The 17,780-nt window shown below is 43.0% G+C and overlaps 1 protein-coding gene across 2 annotated transcripts in view; it reads right to left on the bottom strand.

Annotated features, from left to right (window-relative positions):
- MAP3K21 (mitogen-activated protein kinase kinase kinase 21) overlaps positions 1 to 17,780 on the bottom strand; it is a 54,868-nt gene that overhangs the window by 35,366 nt on the left and 1,722 nt on the right. The window lies entirely within an intron of this gene.

The following is a 17,780-nucleotide window of genomic DNA, read 5'->3' as shown; positions in this document are numbered from 1 at the left end:
TTCCCCTTAGCACCGGCATTTCCCCTCTCTCACATATTTGTTCATTCTCTGCAGGTCCATTACATCTGAAATTTCCGGCTGTCTCAGGCTTTTTCACCCCCTCCTTATAGGGGGGAAAAGTATATAGTTCCATTTAGCATAGGCTACTACATCCCTCTAATTATAATTGTTTTATACCCCTTGTTTAATAAATGATACATAGTTTCATAGCTCATAGATTTCATAGACATTAGGGCTGGAAGGGACCTTGGAAGATCATCGAGTCCAGTCCCCCCACCCAAAGGGCAGGAAGTCAGCTGGGGTCATAGGATCCCAGCAAGATAAGCATCCAATTTGCTCTTGAAGGTGTTCAATGTAGGTGCTTGAACCACCTCCAATGGCAGGCTGTTCCAGACCTTGGGAGCTCAGACAGTAAAGAAATTCTTCCTGATGTCCAGCCTGAAACGGTCTTGCAGTAGTTTATAACCATTCGACCTCATCATTCCTTGGGGCGCTCTGGTGAACAGATGTTCCCCCAGATCCTGGTGGTCACCCCTGATAAACTTATAGGTGGCCATCGGATCATCCCTGAGCCTGCGCTTTTCCAGGCTAAAGAGCCCAATGGGTCGGACTTGATGATCTGCTCTGGTCCCTTCCTACCCTACCAACTATGAAACTGCTGATCGTTTTAGCAGAAGTACCCAGTTAACATGATTTTCCACACCATCTCAAACTTCATAGTTATCAAAGAATCATAGAATCAATGAGTAGGAAGGGACCTAGACAGCTCATCTAGTCCAACCCCCTGCCATGGGCAGGAAGGAGCACTGGGGGTGGCAGGGGTCATAAGACCCCAGCCAGGTGCCTATCCAGTCTCCTCTTGAAGATTTCCAGGGAAGGTGAGAGCACCACCTCTCTGGGAAGCCTATCCCAGGCTCTGGCCACCCTTACAGTGAAGTAGCTCTTCCTAATGTCTAACCTACACCTATTCTTCCTCAGCTTGTGGCCATTGTTCCTGGTGACTCCAGGGGGGGCCCTGGTGAACAGACTTTCCTTGAGTCCCTGCCACTGGCCCCTGATAAGGTTGTAGGCAGCCACAAGATCCCCCCTCAGTCTCTTTTTGTGGAGACTGAAGAGATTCAGGTCCCTCAGCCTCTCCTCATAGGGCTGGCCACAGAGGTCCTCAACCATACAAATGGCCCTCCTCTGGACTTCTCCATGTCCTTCTTGAAGTGTGGTGCCCAGAACTGCAGTGTCCAGCTGCGGCCTGACCAGCGCCACATAGAGGGGGAGCAAGACCTCTCTGGACCTGTTAGTGATGCCCCTGTTGATGCATGACAAGGTAAAGGTGGCAGGGTTTGAAGGGACCTGAGCACATTATCAAGTCCAACCCCCTGCCATGGCAGGAAAAAGTACTGGGGTCAAATGACCCCAGCAAGGTGTTCGTCTAACCTCCTCTTAAAGACCCCCAGGGTAGAAGCCAGCACCACTTCGCTTGGAAGTTGGTTCCAGATCCTAACTGCCCTGACAGTGAGGTAGCACCTCCTGATGTCTAGCCTGAATCTACCCTCTGCCAGCTTGTGACCATTATTTCTAGTCACTCCTAGTAGTGCTCGGGGGAACAGGGACTCCCCCAGTGCCTGCTGGACCACTGTGACTAGTTTGTAAATGGCCACTAGATTCCCCCCTTACCCCTTAGCCTTCTCTTGTGGAGTCTGAACAGGTTCAGGTCCCGTAGCCTCTCTTTGTAGGGCCTGCCCTGCTGCCCCCTGATCATGCAAGTGGCCCTCCTCTGGACCCTCTCCATATTGTCCAAATCCCTTGTGAAGTGCAGCGCCCAGAACTGGACGCAGTACTCCAACTGCGGCCTGACCAGCGTCACATAGAGGGGGAGGATCACCTCCTTGGACCTGCCTGAGATGTTGCCAGGACCCCTCAACATGTGAGGTCTACTGCCTGCCTGGAGCAAAGATTCAAGACGTGACAGGGATGATCCAGGCCATGATCCAGCCCACCGATTACTACCCCATGGTCCTAATCCACGTGGGCACTAATGATGTGGCTAGGAGAAGCCCTGATCACCTGATGGTGGACTACCATGCTCGGGGTGGGGGGGCATGCTGAGGGAGATAGGTACACAGGTGGTATTTTCTTCTGTCCTACAAGTGAGTGGACATGGAAGATGACATGAGACCTGCATGACAGAGACCAACTGGTGGCTCCGGGAATGGTGTCTTGAGACAGGTTTCGGCTTCCTAGACGACAACCCGCAAATCACAACGAAAGACAAGTAGTTATCTTTATTTTTATGACTGGCAAACTTCTTCAATTCAGATTTTACGTAAAAGTAATGACATAGTCTGTTCCAATTATTTCAGTCCTTAGCCATTTAACGTAACTTGTTTGTGGTCCTCAAAACTGCTATTTGGGGGAAGCTACGTCCAACCTTTGAGTGCTTTCCAGGACAGTCTTTAAGGGTCCTTCACCTGAACTATAAACACTTCGATTCTAAAGCAGCTACCCTGGATCTTTTCTATTTATATCTGCTACCACAATTGATCATATCTTGTTTTTATTTTAAAAGGAGTTCTAGGTCATCAGCAGCCTTTGCTACTGTCTTATCTATGACTTCTATAAATAGTTCAATCTTGTGCTAGTTAGCTTGAATTACACTGATTAATAGCTAAGCAAAGGTAGCCCATATGCCACTACATTTGCTGCCACTGACAGTGCGTATGCTTCAACAAGAGTAAAGACTTGACCACACAATAACTTTCATAGGCAGCATCCTCATGTTGTCTTCTACCTTCAGCTAAAGTACTGTTTGTCATTTACGATTCCTGTTAATTCATTTTTCATCAATCTGCAGAGCTGATCTGGTTGCCCCACATTTTTTCTTGTAAAGCAACAGACAAGACAGAACCTTATTTAATTTGTTGTATGCAGTCAGCAATCACATATGTTACAGCAGTGAATACTTTTTGTGCATGGAGGGAGGTGCTTCTATCATAGTGACTGATGTCATACAGATTAGTGCTTTACATTAAGGTTAACTTCACTAGTATGAAATAATATTTTGGCCAACTATATGAGGGGAAAGTAGTCTTAAACCTGTTGAAAAACATTGTGTGCAGACAGTGCACATCCCTAAGATAGTATAATTCCATCCAATTAGCACCAAATATACCCCAAAATGAATCAAGAATAATTTTACACTAAGTCCACTTTCCCTCTTGAGTTCAGGCAATTAGTCAGCCAAACAATCTAACAGTGCTTTATGGCTTGGAGGTGGCCACTAGAACCTAAACTCAGACCTCAGTGTTTCTGGGGTAAGAAACCAGATAAGACCTTCCACTTTTAAATCAAATGCAAAGGGACCAATTTTCCCCTTAAACATAGATCTTCACAAATCAGTCAATTCATACACTCACCCACCAAGCCACCAGTTGACACCCTTTAAATAACTTAGTCTGTGGAGAAACTGCAGTGCAAGAGACCCATCCTGAAAAAAATCGGAAGAGTCAGGATGTGTAGCCCATCACTACGGTAAGGACAGCTGCCTGGAGCCCCAAGCAGAATGGCAAGCAGCGCAGGACAAAGGCAGACCTGAGCTGGCTGACCTTTGTTGACAATACTAGCTTTGAACCACAGTTTGTGGTTGAGTCTGGCTAACAAAGGAGTCATATCAGCAATGTGGAAATAGCCCAAGGCAAGGATCTCATTCAAAGACTGAACTATCTTGGTACCAGGGGCCCCACCTACTGAAGAAAGTTTATATGCCACTGTACCAACATCAGTCAGACACTTATACTGCTGCCTGCTGCTCCAGTCAAGTCACCCTTCTGAGAACTTTGTTGCCAATACGGCAGGTGAGGATTTGACAAAGAACTCCCTTACAAAGTTCCCCAAATTAGTACAGCAAGGTCAGCATATGAATTCAAACTGAAAAGCTTGTTCTTACAGTAACTGTCAGTTAATTCAGAACCAAAACACCCCTCTTTCATTTGAAATCACAAGCAACTGGTCTTGTGCTCACTATAAGCATGATATTTGCCATCCATTAGGTTACATCAGTGAACTATGCGCGCCAAAGACTTGCCTTATAACACATTAACATTTCTGGGGACCCTAGTTTCCCCTCTGAACCATTACATTGCTCCTCTCTGCACCATCCCAGGAAGTAGCAGCAATGAGCATTTAGTGAGGTCCGCAGCAAATTTTACAGATGTTTCCACTGCCCATTCATTATAGGGACAAGTGTTACATCAACCAAGTTATGTACAGCTAAGAAAGGAAGAGGGGTCTTAAGGGCATCTCCCTACTACACCCCCACCCTCAGGGTGAACTCATACAGCTCCAGAGCCACATGCCCCTTGAAGGGTGGAAAGCACATTAGTCTCCTAATTCCCAATACCACTTATCCCAGAAGCTCATTGGCATGAAGCAGCAGGAGTTGCTGGGCACAGATAGCTCCCAGTCCTAGAAAACCCTGGTGATGGTAATGGGCTCCAGCAATAGATCCTATAAATTAAAGGAAAGCTGTTCTACCTGAAAACTGACTTCTTGGTTCATTTCTCACCTTCAAGGGGCAGCATCAGGGATTCCAAGCTCACTAAGGCAAAAAGCAGCTCCGTGCATGGTGAAAATGAAAGGGGCAGGAGAGGCAAAACAAAAGTGATGTTGGGGGAACCAGTCTCCTTGTTGGAGAAGATGGCAAAAGTTGCAGAGAAGTAGTCCTCTTAGAGAAAGTGCCACTGATGTGTCTAACAAGGTCTGCATTTCACTCAGGGCAATAAGAATACAGCAACGATAAGGGAGGCTGTGGCTATGACAAGGGAGACAGCTGGGGGAGGGAATCTGTGTGTGGAATATGAAAGGGAGATGTAACTGTCAATGACTTCCTGTCCTGCCAGACTGTACATACAGGAAGTGCTCTCACTTGCTTTCCTGCCTGCCATTTTCTCCGGGTGGCCGTCTAAGCACCTTCCACAATGCCCTTGGGAGAACAGCAAGTGGGCAACAGTGTTCTGAGTTCTTTCTAGCAGCCAAGCTCCTTTTGTTCCCTCCGAACACCAAGCAAGTTATATGCTGTAGCACTGCCCCTCACAGGACATTCAACCATAAACTTACTGCTATGTTGCTAATAAACTAACAGTTCTTTTTTTGAGAACAGGTACCATGGGAGTAATGGTAGATTGGACTGGCAAGAATCAATGGGGATGATGGTCACCTTGTTGATCAACAATGCCTTCCTTGTCAGGGAGACCAAGGTTGGAGTTGAACACCCTGCCAGATCATCCACTGGTAGTATGTGTTCCAATTGCTCAGTCCTGAGGTCAGCTCAGCAGTAAGTCTCAAGAAATATGGCCCCTGTCATCCTAAAGTTAACATACCAGTGCTAATCACCTCATATCTGTGGCATTACCCTCTCCCAGCTGCCCATGGTTACCCACAAACAAGTAGAAAATATTCTGGAGATGGCCCAAGAGCAAGCCCCATTCTCAGTGGTGTCCATGGGCACCTATATATGTGCTGTAATTATAGCACATTGGAGCAGACTCCAGTGTCATATGCATCAGCATCCCTGTGCTGAAAAATGGCAGCAGGCCACTTTGGATGCTTTAACTAAAGCTCGTTTGAAGAGCTTTAAGTCTACCCCATCGCCATTTTTCAGCACAGGGATGCTGATGCACATGATGCTCCAGACACTTTAATTAAAGCGTCAGCCCTCCCCCCTTCCCTGAAACACATGTATAAGCACCCTATGATTTCTTCCTCCACCATCTTACAATCACTGCCCAAGAGACTGATACACTATTCCACCTTTCAGTTCTAGTGAATCATTTCACCCAACTGGGTAATCATGTGGTTGAGGCTCAAGAGGAACTTTTATAGTGATACCCTGTGCAGGACTAGAGCCTAACGATGTTGTGCATTCAGAAGGTAAAACAGCTCTAGGCAGCAGGCACCTATGACACATTTTCACCACACAACATGAAAAAGCACCCGCACCCTCAGCCTGATCTTCCTGTCTGGCTTGTCACCAGTGGAAACAGAGGCTTGCTTTATTCCAGCCATTACTGTAACCAAGGACCTCTCTAAAGTCAGAGGTGGTTGTGTCATCTCAGGTCTACAGGGCTCCCTAAGGGGTGCCTGAAAACCTGGCAGCAGGGGAGTTGTGATAGCATTAACTGCTGCTCCCTCCTACCCAATTTCTCTGTCAACATAACATAATGTGTCTTATGATCACACCAGGGCATGGGGGGGTCCTCCTGGCACACAGCTGGATCTGGGCATGTGGAATTATATAAAGTATACTATATATAATAGTATAAATACACACACATAAGAAGAAGTCTGAACAAAGGTACTACCAACTGCAGAGATAAAACTTGAGGAAACTAGCTAAGAAAAGCCCTTGATTGCAAGAACTGTCCTATATATACTGTCCCATTAAAGAAAGGAAAAATGATCAATAACTTTGAATAGCTGGGGCAGAATCATTAGATTATGTGGGATCGGCATGGAAAAGGGATAAGAAAAGAAAATGTCAGTAGTATAAAATTAGATGAAGTATCAGCTACAACTTCAGTACTCTTTGTATCCATCAACCCTCTACCCTTTACTTCTTTAAATGCCCAAAGATGCCGTAGTGGTTAAGTGACAATAGTTAACAGAATTAAGTACTTTACATAGATTACTGAGGACAGCACAAGGAGGTGGGATATTATCTGTCGCTGAGATAGCTGGAACATCAGGGTTTTTTTTCCCCCTTTTTTTTTTTAAATTTATATTATGCCTGGGAGGATGAACCACAAATAGCAATTCATTAAAATACAAATATAATGCATTCATAAAATGGAAGTGTTAAAGCTCTCAGTCAAATTATTACAATAAACTTGAATAACAAACATTCTACATTTTGTAAATGTAGTGGCACCTCATAGTTTTTCTATTAAAACTCCATGTTTACATGTTACATCACTAACATGCCATTTCTGAGATTCTGCATTATGCTGATATTAGTAACCAAAAAGAAACTCAATTTGAAAACAGTTTAAAAAACACAATCAATCCTGGTTATGTATCTGTCTACAGCAGTGGTTATCAACTTCTTTAGCTTTGAGACAACCATTGGAAAAATATTAGTTCTCAAGTTTTCAGAGTCAAAAAATGAGTGGAAAAAATAGAAGAGAGCAGTTTTCTATTGCAAAGAACTCAAAAAGACATGTCAAAATAATTTTAACGCTATAGATTTCTGTTTGAAATCTAAGTTTATCTTGTGAAACATATTTGCACGCTTGACAGTGCAAGTATTGTGTAGCACCCTGATGCACCCCTGAAAGGAGTTCAAGGCACTACAAGGCACATTGGTTGAGAATCACTGGCCTAGGGAATTTCTTTTATAATTTTTTATATTCCCACACATCTATACTTTTCTATTCTTCTTTTAAACATTCTCTTCTTCTCCCTTTTGCTTGTTTGCCTTTCATACAACCAAGACGCGAGAAAAAATACTGCCCATAAAAGAACAAAACCAAAAAAAACTTTAGTGTTAACTTGTACTTAACTAGCATCTAAAAATCACTTTGGCCAAAGTTTTTATATTTGAGTCAGTTCATATCAAAGGGAAGTTATCCATTCAAATAATGTGAAGGGCATCTAGAAACACAATAAGTGAGAATTTCCTTCAGCAACTTCAAAAATCTCTAAAAGCCTCAGGCCTACTCTTCTTTTTGCAGAAAGGTACTTTGTGCCCAAAAGCCTGTTCAACATCTCTTCCAATAAAGACAGTCCAATAAAAGATATTACTAACTAAACATTGCTTCTATCATATTCTCTGGATCATCACAGCTACAGCACTATAACTGTACTGTACTAAAAGTTGAACATTTCAACAAGTGAGATCCTGATGCTTACCCAGGTCTCCTCCTGTCTTGGTGATTTGAGTTTCTTTGAAATGTATTTACTTAATGCAAGATAATTGTAACAGATTACATTAAATTTGCAGTTGAAAATATAAGACCTAAACTAAAGTTAAAAATAATTTTTAAAGGAAAAAATGTTTTCTAAAAATCACCTTTTGATGATTTGTTTAAATTTTAACTCCAGAAAAAATATTTTTCATAAACGGATAAAGTTTTTTCCATTTCTGGATCACTGATAGTTAGTGTGGTAGAAAGACTCAAGGCAACCTGAAGGCAAGCTGCAATGGGTCCCCTGCCTTCCGCCCTTGAGCTGTCTCCTGGTCCTAGCAGACAGCCTCCTACATGCAAAAGTAGCATTTCATATGCATCTTTCCATGGACTTTGGAAAACAAGAGTGCACTAGGTTCACATTTACAAAAGTCTATCATTAATAAGGCCTGAATACATTCTTTAAAAAAAATTAATTTAGGATTCTGTAGAATTGAGCTGCAGTCACCCAGTGTTTGTAGTGCAGAAGTTGCTTCAAATCTTGGCCAACAGTAAGTCTGCATTAAGTGCCTGAAGTAAGGAGAGTTACTAAACACCTATGTTCTATTTATTTATTTGCCTCTAGCTTTCCATCCCTTTCCAGCAGGGTGAGCCTTCCAGATTATATTGCAGTCAGTCATACAAGTTCTGAAAATAATGTTACAATCTGATCTTCAAGTCAGCAAGTCAAGAGTTTAATTATAAATGCAAAGCTTTTTGAATGATTTCCAGGATTGTTTTACTTGTCTAATAATGAACTATAGCAAGCATAACTATTGCATTACATTTTTTTGAGAAACAGAGGGGGAGGGTTGGCTTATCAGGCCTGAGTTAAAAGCACACCTGCCAAAACACAGATTTCAGTAGCTATGAAGAGAACAAAGCATGATTATACTGCCAACATTGGCATGTCTGCAACTGATTTAACTGGAGCTATGACCCTGAACATAAAAGCTTCAACTTTAGAGGCAACTTGAGGGGAGGGAGTATTTTTGTGATTTTACATGCATAAAGATATGGCACAAACTTGCAGCAAAAGCAATGCATGTCGGAAGAAAGCAAAGGTGAGTAAGTATTTTAGGATTCCAGGTGAAACCCTAAGAGAGTTTAATTTAAAATTTTGCTTTCATTAATGCTAAAAGTCATGACATTTCTTACTATTCTTATACAGTAAACCTAAGCATTGAAGTTAAACAGAAATTAATGACAGCATGTTTCAGTTTGTTTGTTGAAATCCATTTTGTTATGCCTGCTAGTTCTACTTTTTGAAATACAAATAATTAAGTGCTTAAAACATCCCATCCCTCCCCCCTCCCCTTTTTGGAATCATCATTAACTTCAGGAGTTAGAATTAGCTTCAGAAAGAGGAAAGTCCATAGGCTTTTAACTTTACTCTGTAAATTTTACAAACACCTATTGTACAAAGCCATTTTAGTTCAAACTTCCTACATGGGAGCTTGAAACATTTCTAGATAAGAAACTGACAAACTGCAAACAAAAAAAACCCATTAGCTTTAGCTTCTAAAGTTGAAGTAGCCACAAACTGGCATTCAAGTTCCAGAAACAATTTGAGGGCTTGAATGTTACTTTTCAGCTCTTTACAACTCATAAACTAACCTTTCAATTGAATTTCTTTATTCAAAAAATTCACGATGCTTGCAATGGTGATCAAAGGTACGAAATAAAATTTATAACTGGAAAAACCAATGAAGATCTCTCTCACTTTTTTCCAAAGTTCCACCAAATCTCCCAGCATCAACAGCTGTTGGTTATTATACTTAAATAAGCATACTTTTCATTTCACAAAAGCTAAGGTCAGTTCTCAACACACTCCAGAGGTCTAGCTAAAGAAATAGGCCGTATTTTAAAGGTAAATAGGAATTTTCAAAACTATTTAAGCACATACTTTCAATTTTAAAAAAGTGAATTTGAGACATGAATGGTTCTACAAAAAATAATCCCACTAGGCATTTATCTACATCTTTAGGAGGCTAAAGAGTTTTAAAAATCTGACTTGATACTCCTAATAGCCATGTATAAAAGTTATTTAAATATTTAATAGTATTTTAATGCTTATTGTAAATATCAGTGTCCAAAATATAGTACGATAAACTGTAATGTGACCACAAATTAAAAGCTCCAAAGTGCAATCATTTTCTTTCCAGAGGGATTACAATCAGAAGTTGTCAGAAAGGCTAAAATTGGACTCTGCTTTTTGCCAAGAGGCAGCCACTGGGAACCTTGGTGAGAGCAAGTTCCATGAAGAAACCCGACTGGTGAGGTTCCAAGATATAGCCAGAGCAAAGAAATTTACAGTTACAGCAGTAAAACAGTTCCCCTGTGACTTTAGATGTGAAAATATGTTACAAGAAAAATGGGGCAATCACTGGGGCAGGGAAGCAAGTAAAGCCAAAATAACAATCGGAGCAAGATTTTATTTTTAAGAGTCGGGCAAGGAGACAAAAGGGGCAAAATGCAATCCTCTCTAAATAAAAACTAATATATCAGCATTAAAGTTGTGCATCTAAACATAACCTTTGATTCTCATACCAATGGCAACAGTAGTGCTAAATGAAAGTGTGTTACAGTAGGCATTAGTGTTGTATTGTTGTTCTGATAGTCAACTAATTCTTGGAAGTTAGCTTTATTGCATGTGACATGCTGTTTTAACTAAACATCTTTGCTTTTCAGTGTCAGTACTATGAGGAAATACCATACACTTGAACACCCTTTATTTTAAATGATGTATATGTGCATTTTCAATTTATCTTCACTTGTTAGTATCTACACTAGATGTAAATGAAGGTCAAAGACACTGCAACATTTAAAAGGTGAATAAATCAAATTCAGTCTATAGCAGTTGTGTCTTCAACCTACATAAGAGAAATCAGCTAGAACATTATTCATTCTCAGGACACTTGTGACCTCTAGAGAAATAGTGTATGAAATAAACTAGTAGTTGGCAGCAGCTACCCAGAGCTGGGGCTGGCTGCAGCTGGGAGTCTGCAAACAGCTGCATGCATGGGGGGGGGCAGTGCGGGGGGGCTGAGGCAGCACAACCTCGGCCTCTCCCCTGCTGCCAGCACAGAGCTGATGATTGGGCTCCGGAGCTCCATGCAGCTGTTTGTAGGCAGCCTGGTCTCTGGGCAGCTGCAGCAAGCAGTAGGTAGGCTGCCAACAGCTGCACCGGGCTCCATAGCTCTAGCATCAGCTCCATGCTGGCGGTGACTGTGCATGCAACGTCAGAGCAGACTGCAGGAGGGCTGCGCTGCCTCACCCCAGTCATCAGCTCTGTGCCAGGAGTGGGGGAGACTGGGGTTGCGCTGCCTCAGGCCCCACCCACTGCCCGCTTCAAGGTGCACGCACTGGTACAGAGCTAATGCCCAAGCCTGGCGCAGCTGTTTGCAGCCTCATTGCTGCACCCAGCCTTGGCTCTGGGTAGTTGCTGCCAGCCATGGAGCAGGCTGCTTGGAGCAGGCTTGCAGCTTCTGAGCCGCCTGCTGGGAGCAGCCTGGGCTCCATGGTTGGCAGCAGCTACACAGAGCTGGGGCTGGTGGTGGCATGCCAAGCAAAATGGCCTTGCATGTCATGCTTGGCACATGTGCCAGGGGTTGCTGACCCCTGTATACCGAATCAGAAAAAAAAAAAGCTTGAGAAAAGCTCAGAAGAAAAGCAAGGCAAAGCATTCATTCAAACAGCAACTCAATTTTACAAACAATACACAAATAAGAAAGAGAAAGCAAGCACGCACACAATTTTTTACTTTAACAGGCCTTTCCCTTAGAACAGATCTCCCCCCTCAGGAAAGACTAATTTTTCAAGTTGTTAGAAATGGATGCTACTTCACCAAGTCAAGTGAAATCTGCACCTAGTGTACTGTGTTAGAACAGCATTCTGAAGTGTTTTCTGCAAAATAAACCGTATTGATTTTTTTACAGTCTTTATTCAACTTACTTCAAAGCACTTCAGATTGGGTAATACAACCATTGCAGAAAAGGAAAGTTAAGGGATAAAGGCATAAAGATTTCAAAAATCAAACAAACCATGCCTTTGCTTCTTATTACTGTATTTTAATAAGTTCCTAGCTGCAGGATGGCTCAAGTTCTGTTTCAGAGATATTTTAGTTCATATTTCTTCACATACAACATGCACCCCAAAGTCAGCTCCCCCAAAATGGAGGGGAAGGGGCATGTTTTAAGCAGGTAAGCTGTTTGGGGTTTGTATTTTGGGGAGGGGTTTGGCTGGAAAAGCAAGCCTGGAGATGCTGCATGCTATGTAGCTGCCAAAATGCAAGGATCCCATGTTAACCCTGTCAAAGCCATAGCTATTGGCCGAGGACTGTAGCTTGTGCCTGAAGCAGTGAGCGACTGATACACAGCATCTTTGACAAGGCTTACAATGCACAGAGGACACTTGATTTACAGGAGCTTGCATAAAGAACTGCTTGAGGTAAAGCACTGACAATCTTGCTACCGCCCTTGCAATGGTCTGAGGCTCAACCCTCAGACCACTGAGGCAAAGAGCAAGCCCTCCTAGGAACAGTGTCCAGGCAAACCTAGGGACAGACCTGGCAAGGCAGCTGGCACAAGGAACCTTCTAATGCCATGTTCCCTGGACACTAGGGTCATGTCCAGATGAGTGTGGCCATGCTGTATATGGCGCCACAGACACGCCTGCTGTGCCACATACTGCACGATCAGTGGTTCTCCATGCTGCAAGCAATCAGTGCAGAGGGTTTTTCTGGATATCCAGGGGTCAAAAAAACCCAAGTAAAAAAAAAAAAAAAAAAAAGGAGAGACCCAGAGCCAAAGGCTGGCAAGCTAGAGCTGTGATCCACTGCTGACCAGACTCCTCATGGCAGGATCACCACTGTTGCAGCCCCAGAAGGTCCCCAGGACAGGCTGCTGCGGGGCCCAGTGCTGGCCCCAGCCTCCCCGACCCCACCCAGGGTAACTTACTGTACACAAGAGCACACATGAAACAGGCATTCCCCAAGGACAACTAGCGGGGGTCACAAGGTGTGCCACCGCTAGCTGTCCCTGGGGAACCAAATGTCCACACATCTAGACACAGCCTATGAGTGCTTATGAGCGGGGAGGGAACCCATTGCTTTACTTTCAGCTTGGTGTATTCCTGTGCCAAACACAGCACATGCCCAGAAATGGAATCGCATCAGTTTGACCTAGCTCCCCAGAGTCTGCATGCACTTCAGCGGGGCTTTCTGGCACTTTTATCTAATAGCTGATTGGATCAGCTATCAGATAAAAGAGCTAAAGAGCCTCTCAAAAGCACATGAGCTACACAGATGTTGGGAAACTAGATCAAACTGACGTGATTTCTCTTCCAGTAAAGAGCTGTTTTTCATTTTTTTTTCCCCATGTCTGTCAGCATCTTATGTTCCCAGGAGGATTTACTCCTTATCACAGAGTGGGCTATGCCTCTGGAAAAATCTTTAAAAAAAATAGCCTTCCAAGAACTGGGGGCATGTTTTATGTGAGAAAATACAATGTTTTCCTTGCCAACTCAACCAGTACCTACCTAGGTCTTTCCTTTGAGGGCGATGAGTAGCTATATTAATTTTCATTATATGTCACTCTGAGTTCATTCCCAGGCAAAAATAGTTAATTAAGACTTAAAGCTAAAGAAAGTCTCTCTCTTAAGGGCACAAAAACATCGTTGCAATGTTTTTATTATAAACTCACATCAGAACACAATTAGACATTAAGGACCTGTTATTTAAAAAAAAAAAAAAGATGCTATTGTTTGTTTGTGACCCCTGAAACATCTTCCATCTTCTAACAGTCAAGAGAGGGCACACAAACAAACCCCACTTGCCCCAGTGACTCAAGAATTTAACAGTTTTGAAAGGGAGCTCTGAGTTTGGTTGTGCCTACCATACCCAAGACAGCTCACAAATTCAGAAACAGGCAGCCCTAAAAAAAGTGTGAAAGTTGACCAGAATTTAACCTACTGAAAACCAAGAGCCTCTGCAATGAGAACCAAGAAAACACACAAAAAAGAATTCTGTGAAGTTCAAAAGGAACAGAGGTGTTTACAAGAGCTCCCGAGGTCATCTTTTGAACGCTCCTCTCTTTCACTACTTTTAAAGATTCTTAGGTCCAAAATTTGAGTTACCTTGCTAGGAGCCAACTTTGGGAAATGCCAGGCCACAGAAAATTTTCATCTTTTCTTCCTTATCTACCTGGACCTAACCCAGACAGAAGCAGGTTTCTTTAACACAGTATGTGCCATACTGCACCATGTTTCTTCATTCTGCTTTTTAAAAAGGTCCCAATTTCAGTCTTTCTAATTTTATATTACATTGGGCTCTCCATGGCCTGTGGTTTTATTCTTCAGTTTGTGCATTTGATTCCTTTCACCCACTGACCCCAAAGGGTATGCTGGGGCACCTGTGTGTACTGGAGCACATGAGTGTACTGTGAAGAAGTGGGCTGGATAGTACCCTGGGCATGCTGGCCCACCATGACAGGATTAGAGCCCAACTGAGCTAGCACTGCATGATGAGGCCCACTAATGAGATCTGGCTCATAGACTAACCCAACACCAACCCAACATCACTTAGCCCGCAGGGCCAAAAGGTTGCATTTTATTTGCATCAATGTATATTACTCTCAAAGCAGCGAAGAGAGAACAGAGGAAGGAAAACAAGAGCAATTCTAGCCTATGGCCTACTCTCCCCTACAGAAAAATCTGCAATTTCTGCAGATGGGTTTGGGGCTCAAGGCTTGGACTCTTAAGTCACCTCAAGACCCATAAATGACCTAGGATAGTGATAGTCCTCAAATCCAGGGATTGCCGCCACCAACAATCTATTACACACACTATACCCACACACATCATTTTGGGTATAAGAGTGAAGCATGCTGCCAATTTTAATCCAGAAAAAAAAAGTGAATGCACCCACCCCGATATCAAAAGTTTGGGGGAAACCCCTTAAACTTCAAGATTTTCACCATTAGTATAAGCAAGATACTCTAAGTTCCCCCATAAAACTTCCTAAAACCTGTATTAAGAACACACAGGCCTTTTTCTTTAAGTGCATGCAGATAATGAATACTCTAAAAATCAAAACCGGAATGACAAATCATAGCCTGGCTTAGAACAGGATTTTGAACATGAAGGATATTATGTACTACCTAAACCAGACCAGACTCGTACAAAATTCTAGCCTAGACAAGGCCCTGGCAAGTCCCCACAAGGCTTCTATAAACCCAGATCTCCCCTGTCTTCATATGTAGTCACTTGCCCATGGGCAAGTGACTTGATTCCCTGTGAAGACTAAGCAAGTAAAATTGGTACATCCTTTACTTTCTGTGTCTCTCCCATCACGTAACTGAGAACCAGACTTAGATAAACAATCACCCTTTCCAGTTTCATTAAATGACTAGAAACAAAATACCTTGAACATTAACAAACCTGTACAATAGTTAGGGAAGACCTAGGTTTATTAGACTCAGGTTATAATTGAGAGACACAGTTAAGATGATACTGACAGCCTAATTGCAATGTTGCCAGTTACAACATTTACATTTTCTTTAAAATGTCAGACTGGTACCACTTTCCAGCCAATTACTTCTGTGTCAAAAACAAATGTGGTTTCTTCAGGGTTCTTTTATGTTACAGAAAGGTTAAGTCCTTTTTTAATCTTGATTCTATGTTAAAGGAAAAATCTACCTGGAAAACTTGGGTCTGTCTTTCTGGGAGGTGGAAAGGGGTGTTAAACAAAAGCTTGGATTGTTAACTGACAAGAGATTTTATAGGACACCAAGAACAGGACAATAGTGTCTCTCATCTCTCCTCACCACAGCTATCCACATCTGGGAGGTAAGACTTTGTAAAACATACACATGCACGCACACAAAGTGATAAAGGTATATTATTTTCATCTTTAAACATCTTTTGTTTTGTATACTTGCATTGTTATAGGTAAGAACTCAAATAGGATGGGTACCTCCAAGTAGGAGTCACCCCATATAAATGTGCCTGTTTCATTTCGTTAGCCTTATAACAAAGGTTACTTGTTCCAGTGGCACATTCCTTTCAGATTCACGTAGATAATGTTATGAATTTAATTCAAACAACAAAAACGCATTAGCGTAGTAATGGAATGCCACTATATGCTCCCTGACCGTCTACATTAATTACTTTCCCTTAACTGTGAGACAGTTTCCCTTAACTGTGAGAAGTATCTGAAATCCTGCCATATCCTTGACCTGGTATAGACCTGGTACTCACAAAGAATGTACTGATCAATGATCACCTCCTGTGATAAATGAAGCTCAAGTTGTTGTTATTGGCAGGTTTATCACCTGTGCTTGATACTATTGAACCACAAAGTGCTGACCTTAAGCAGAACCAAACGAAAATGCACTTCAGCAGCTTCTTTCTTTTCTTTTGGCAGAGCATCACAGGTAGTTGCAGGTATTTTCTGTTCCTTCTAAAGAGCTCTCCAAGGCAACAGACCCTTCTATTACCTCTGGTGTTAAACATGAACATTAGTGGCATGAGCAACACTGGAAACAGCTAGCTGTAGGTGTCTTGCTCATGCAACTCAAACAACTTGTATGACTGTCTCACACTGTTTCATGCAGATTCAGATCAGACAAGCAGCCAGCTGAAGCAACTACACAACATAGAGGAGGGAGGAACACTGACCACACAACTAACAAATGTCCATCTGCCTTGAAATTTTAGGAAAAGCATTTCCTAAAAATCAGACCTAGATTCTGAAAGAATCAATCCTAGCGTTCAGAGCTTAGGTCTGATTTCAGGAAACCCTTTTCCTCCCCTCTCCCCAACACAACAAGTTTTATTAGATCACATAATACAAGCTGGGATGTCAAATTCATTCATCCTCCAGGGCCAGATGAGGATTGCTAGGCTGGTCTGCAGGTCAGACTGGACCAAGCCTCCTAGCAGCACCAGCAGTCCAGCCCCTTCACCAAATGCAGGGCATGCTGGCCACCAGAGCAGCATGGGGGAGGAGTGGGGGAGCAGTACAGGGCTCACTGTGCATGCAGTATGTGGGGCCAGCACAGGATGCACAGACTGGACCTGACCTTGCACATGGCACAAGAAGTCCAAGGTATGGGCTGCCTATGCCCTCCCGCACCCCTGCCAGCCTCCTGTGCTATGTGCAGTGTGCACAGGACAGGGTTCAGTGGTGCAGGGGTTGAAGCATGGGGTCTGTTCAGCAACCGATGAGCCAAATCCTACGGCTCCACAGGCCAGCTCTGGCCTGTGGGCCATGTTTGACACACCTGTTATATAGGAATTAAGATACCTTTTTAAGTACCATGTCTGAATACATACTGTAAATTTTCAGAGGCAGACCTTGCACCTGTTACTAATGCCTTTGTCACATGAAGAGTCTGACATACTGAAATGATGTCTGTGTAAGGCCTAAACCAGATACTGAAAATGCAGCAGCTCTACTCAGTGAATGGAACATGGCTCCGACATCCTGCATGCGTACGCTATTGCCAGCATTTAGCTTTTTGTAGGGAAACTTGCCTGCTCCAAAGATCATCTCTCCTTGTGGCCGGCTGCCACCACTTCAGCCAATCAAAGTACTTCAACCAACTGTTTTGCCTAGTCACTCTCTTCCAGTAAGCATATCATAACACTTATCTTACCGTTCATAAATGAATGGCTCTCTCATTGTTTCAGTTAGTAAGGCCAGTCAGCCTACTCACTGGAGGATGCCCCCAGACACATTTTGCCCACAGGATGGATTCTGAGGGACTAAGAAAGATGGGAGAAAAGAGTTGGCTTTAGCATTCCAGGTTTCCCCAGAAATCAAGATGTAGCCAGGCAGGGTTGTGT

This window comes from Crocodylus siamensis, chromosome 1 (genome assembly GCF_052110815.1).
Source record: "Crocodylus siamensis isolate JL-2025a chromosome 1, ASM5211081v1, whole genome shotgun sequence".
NCBI lineage: Eukaryota > Metazoa > Chordata > Crocodylia > Crocodylidae > Crocodylus > Crocodylus siamensis.
The sequence above is the reverse complement of the archived record's forward strand: the minus strand, read 5'-3'. Positions and strand labels throughout refer to the sequence as shown.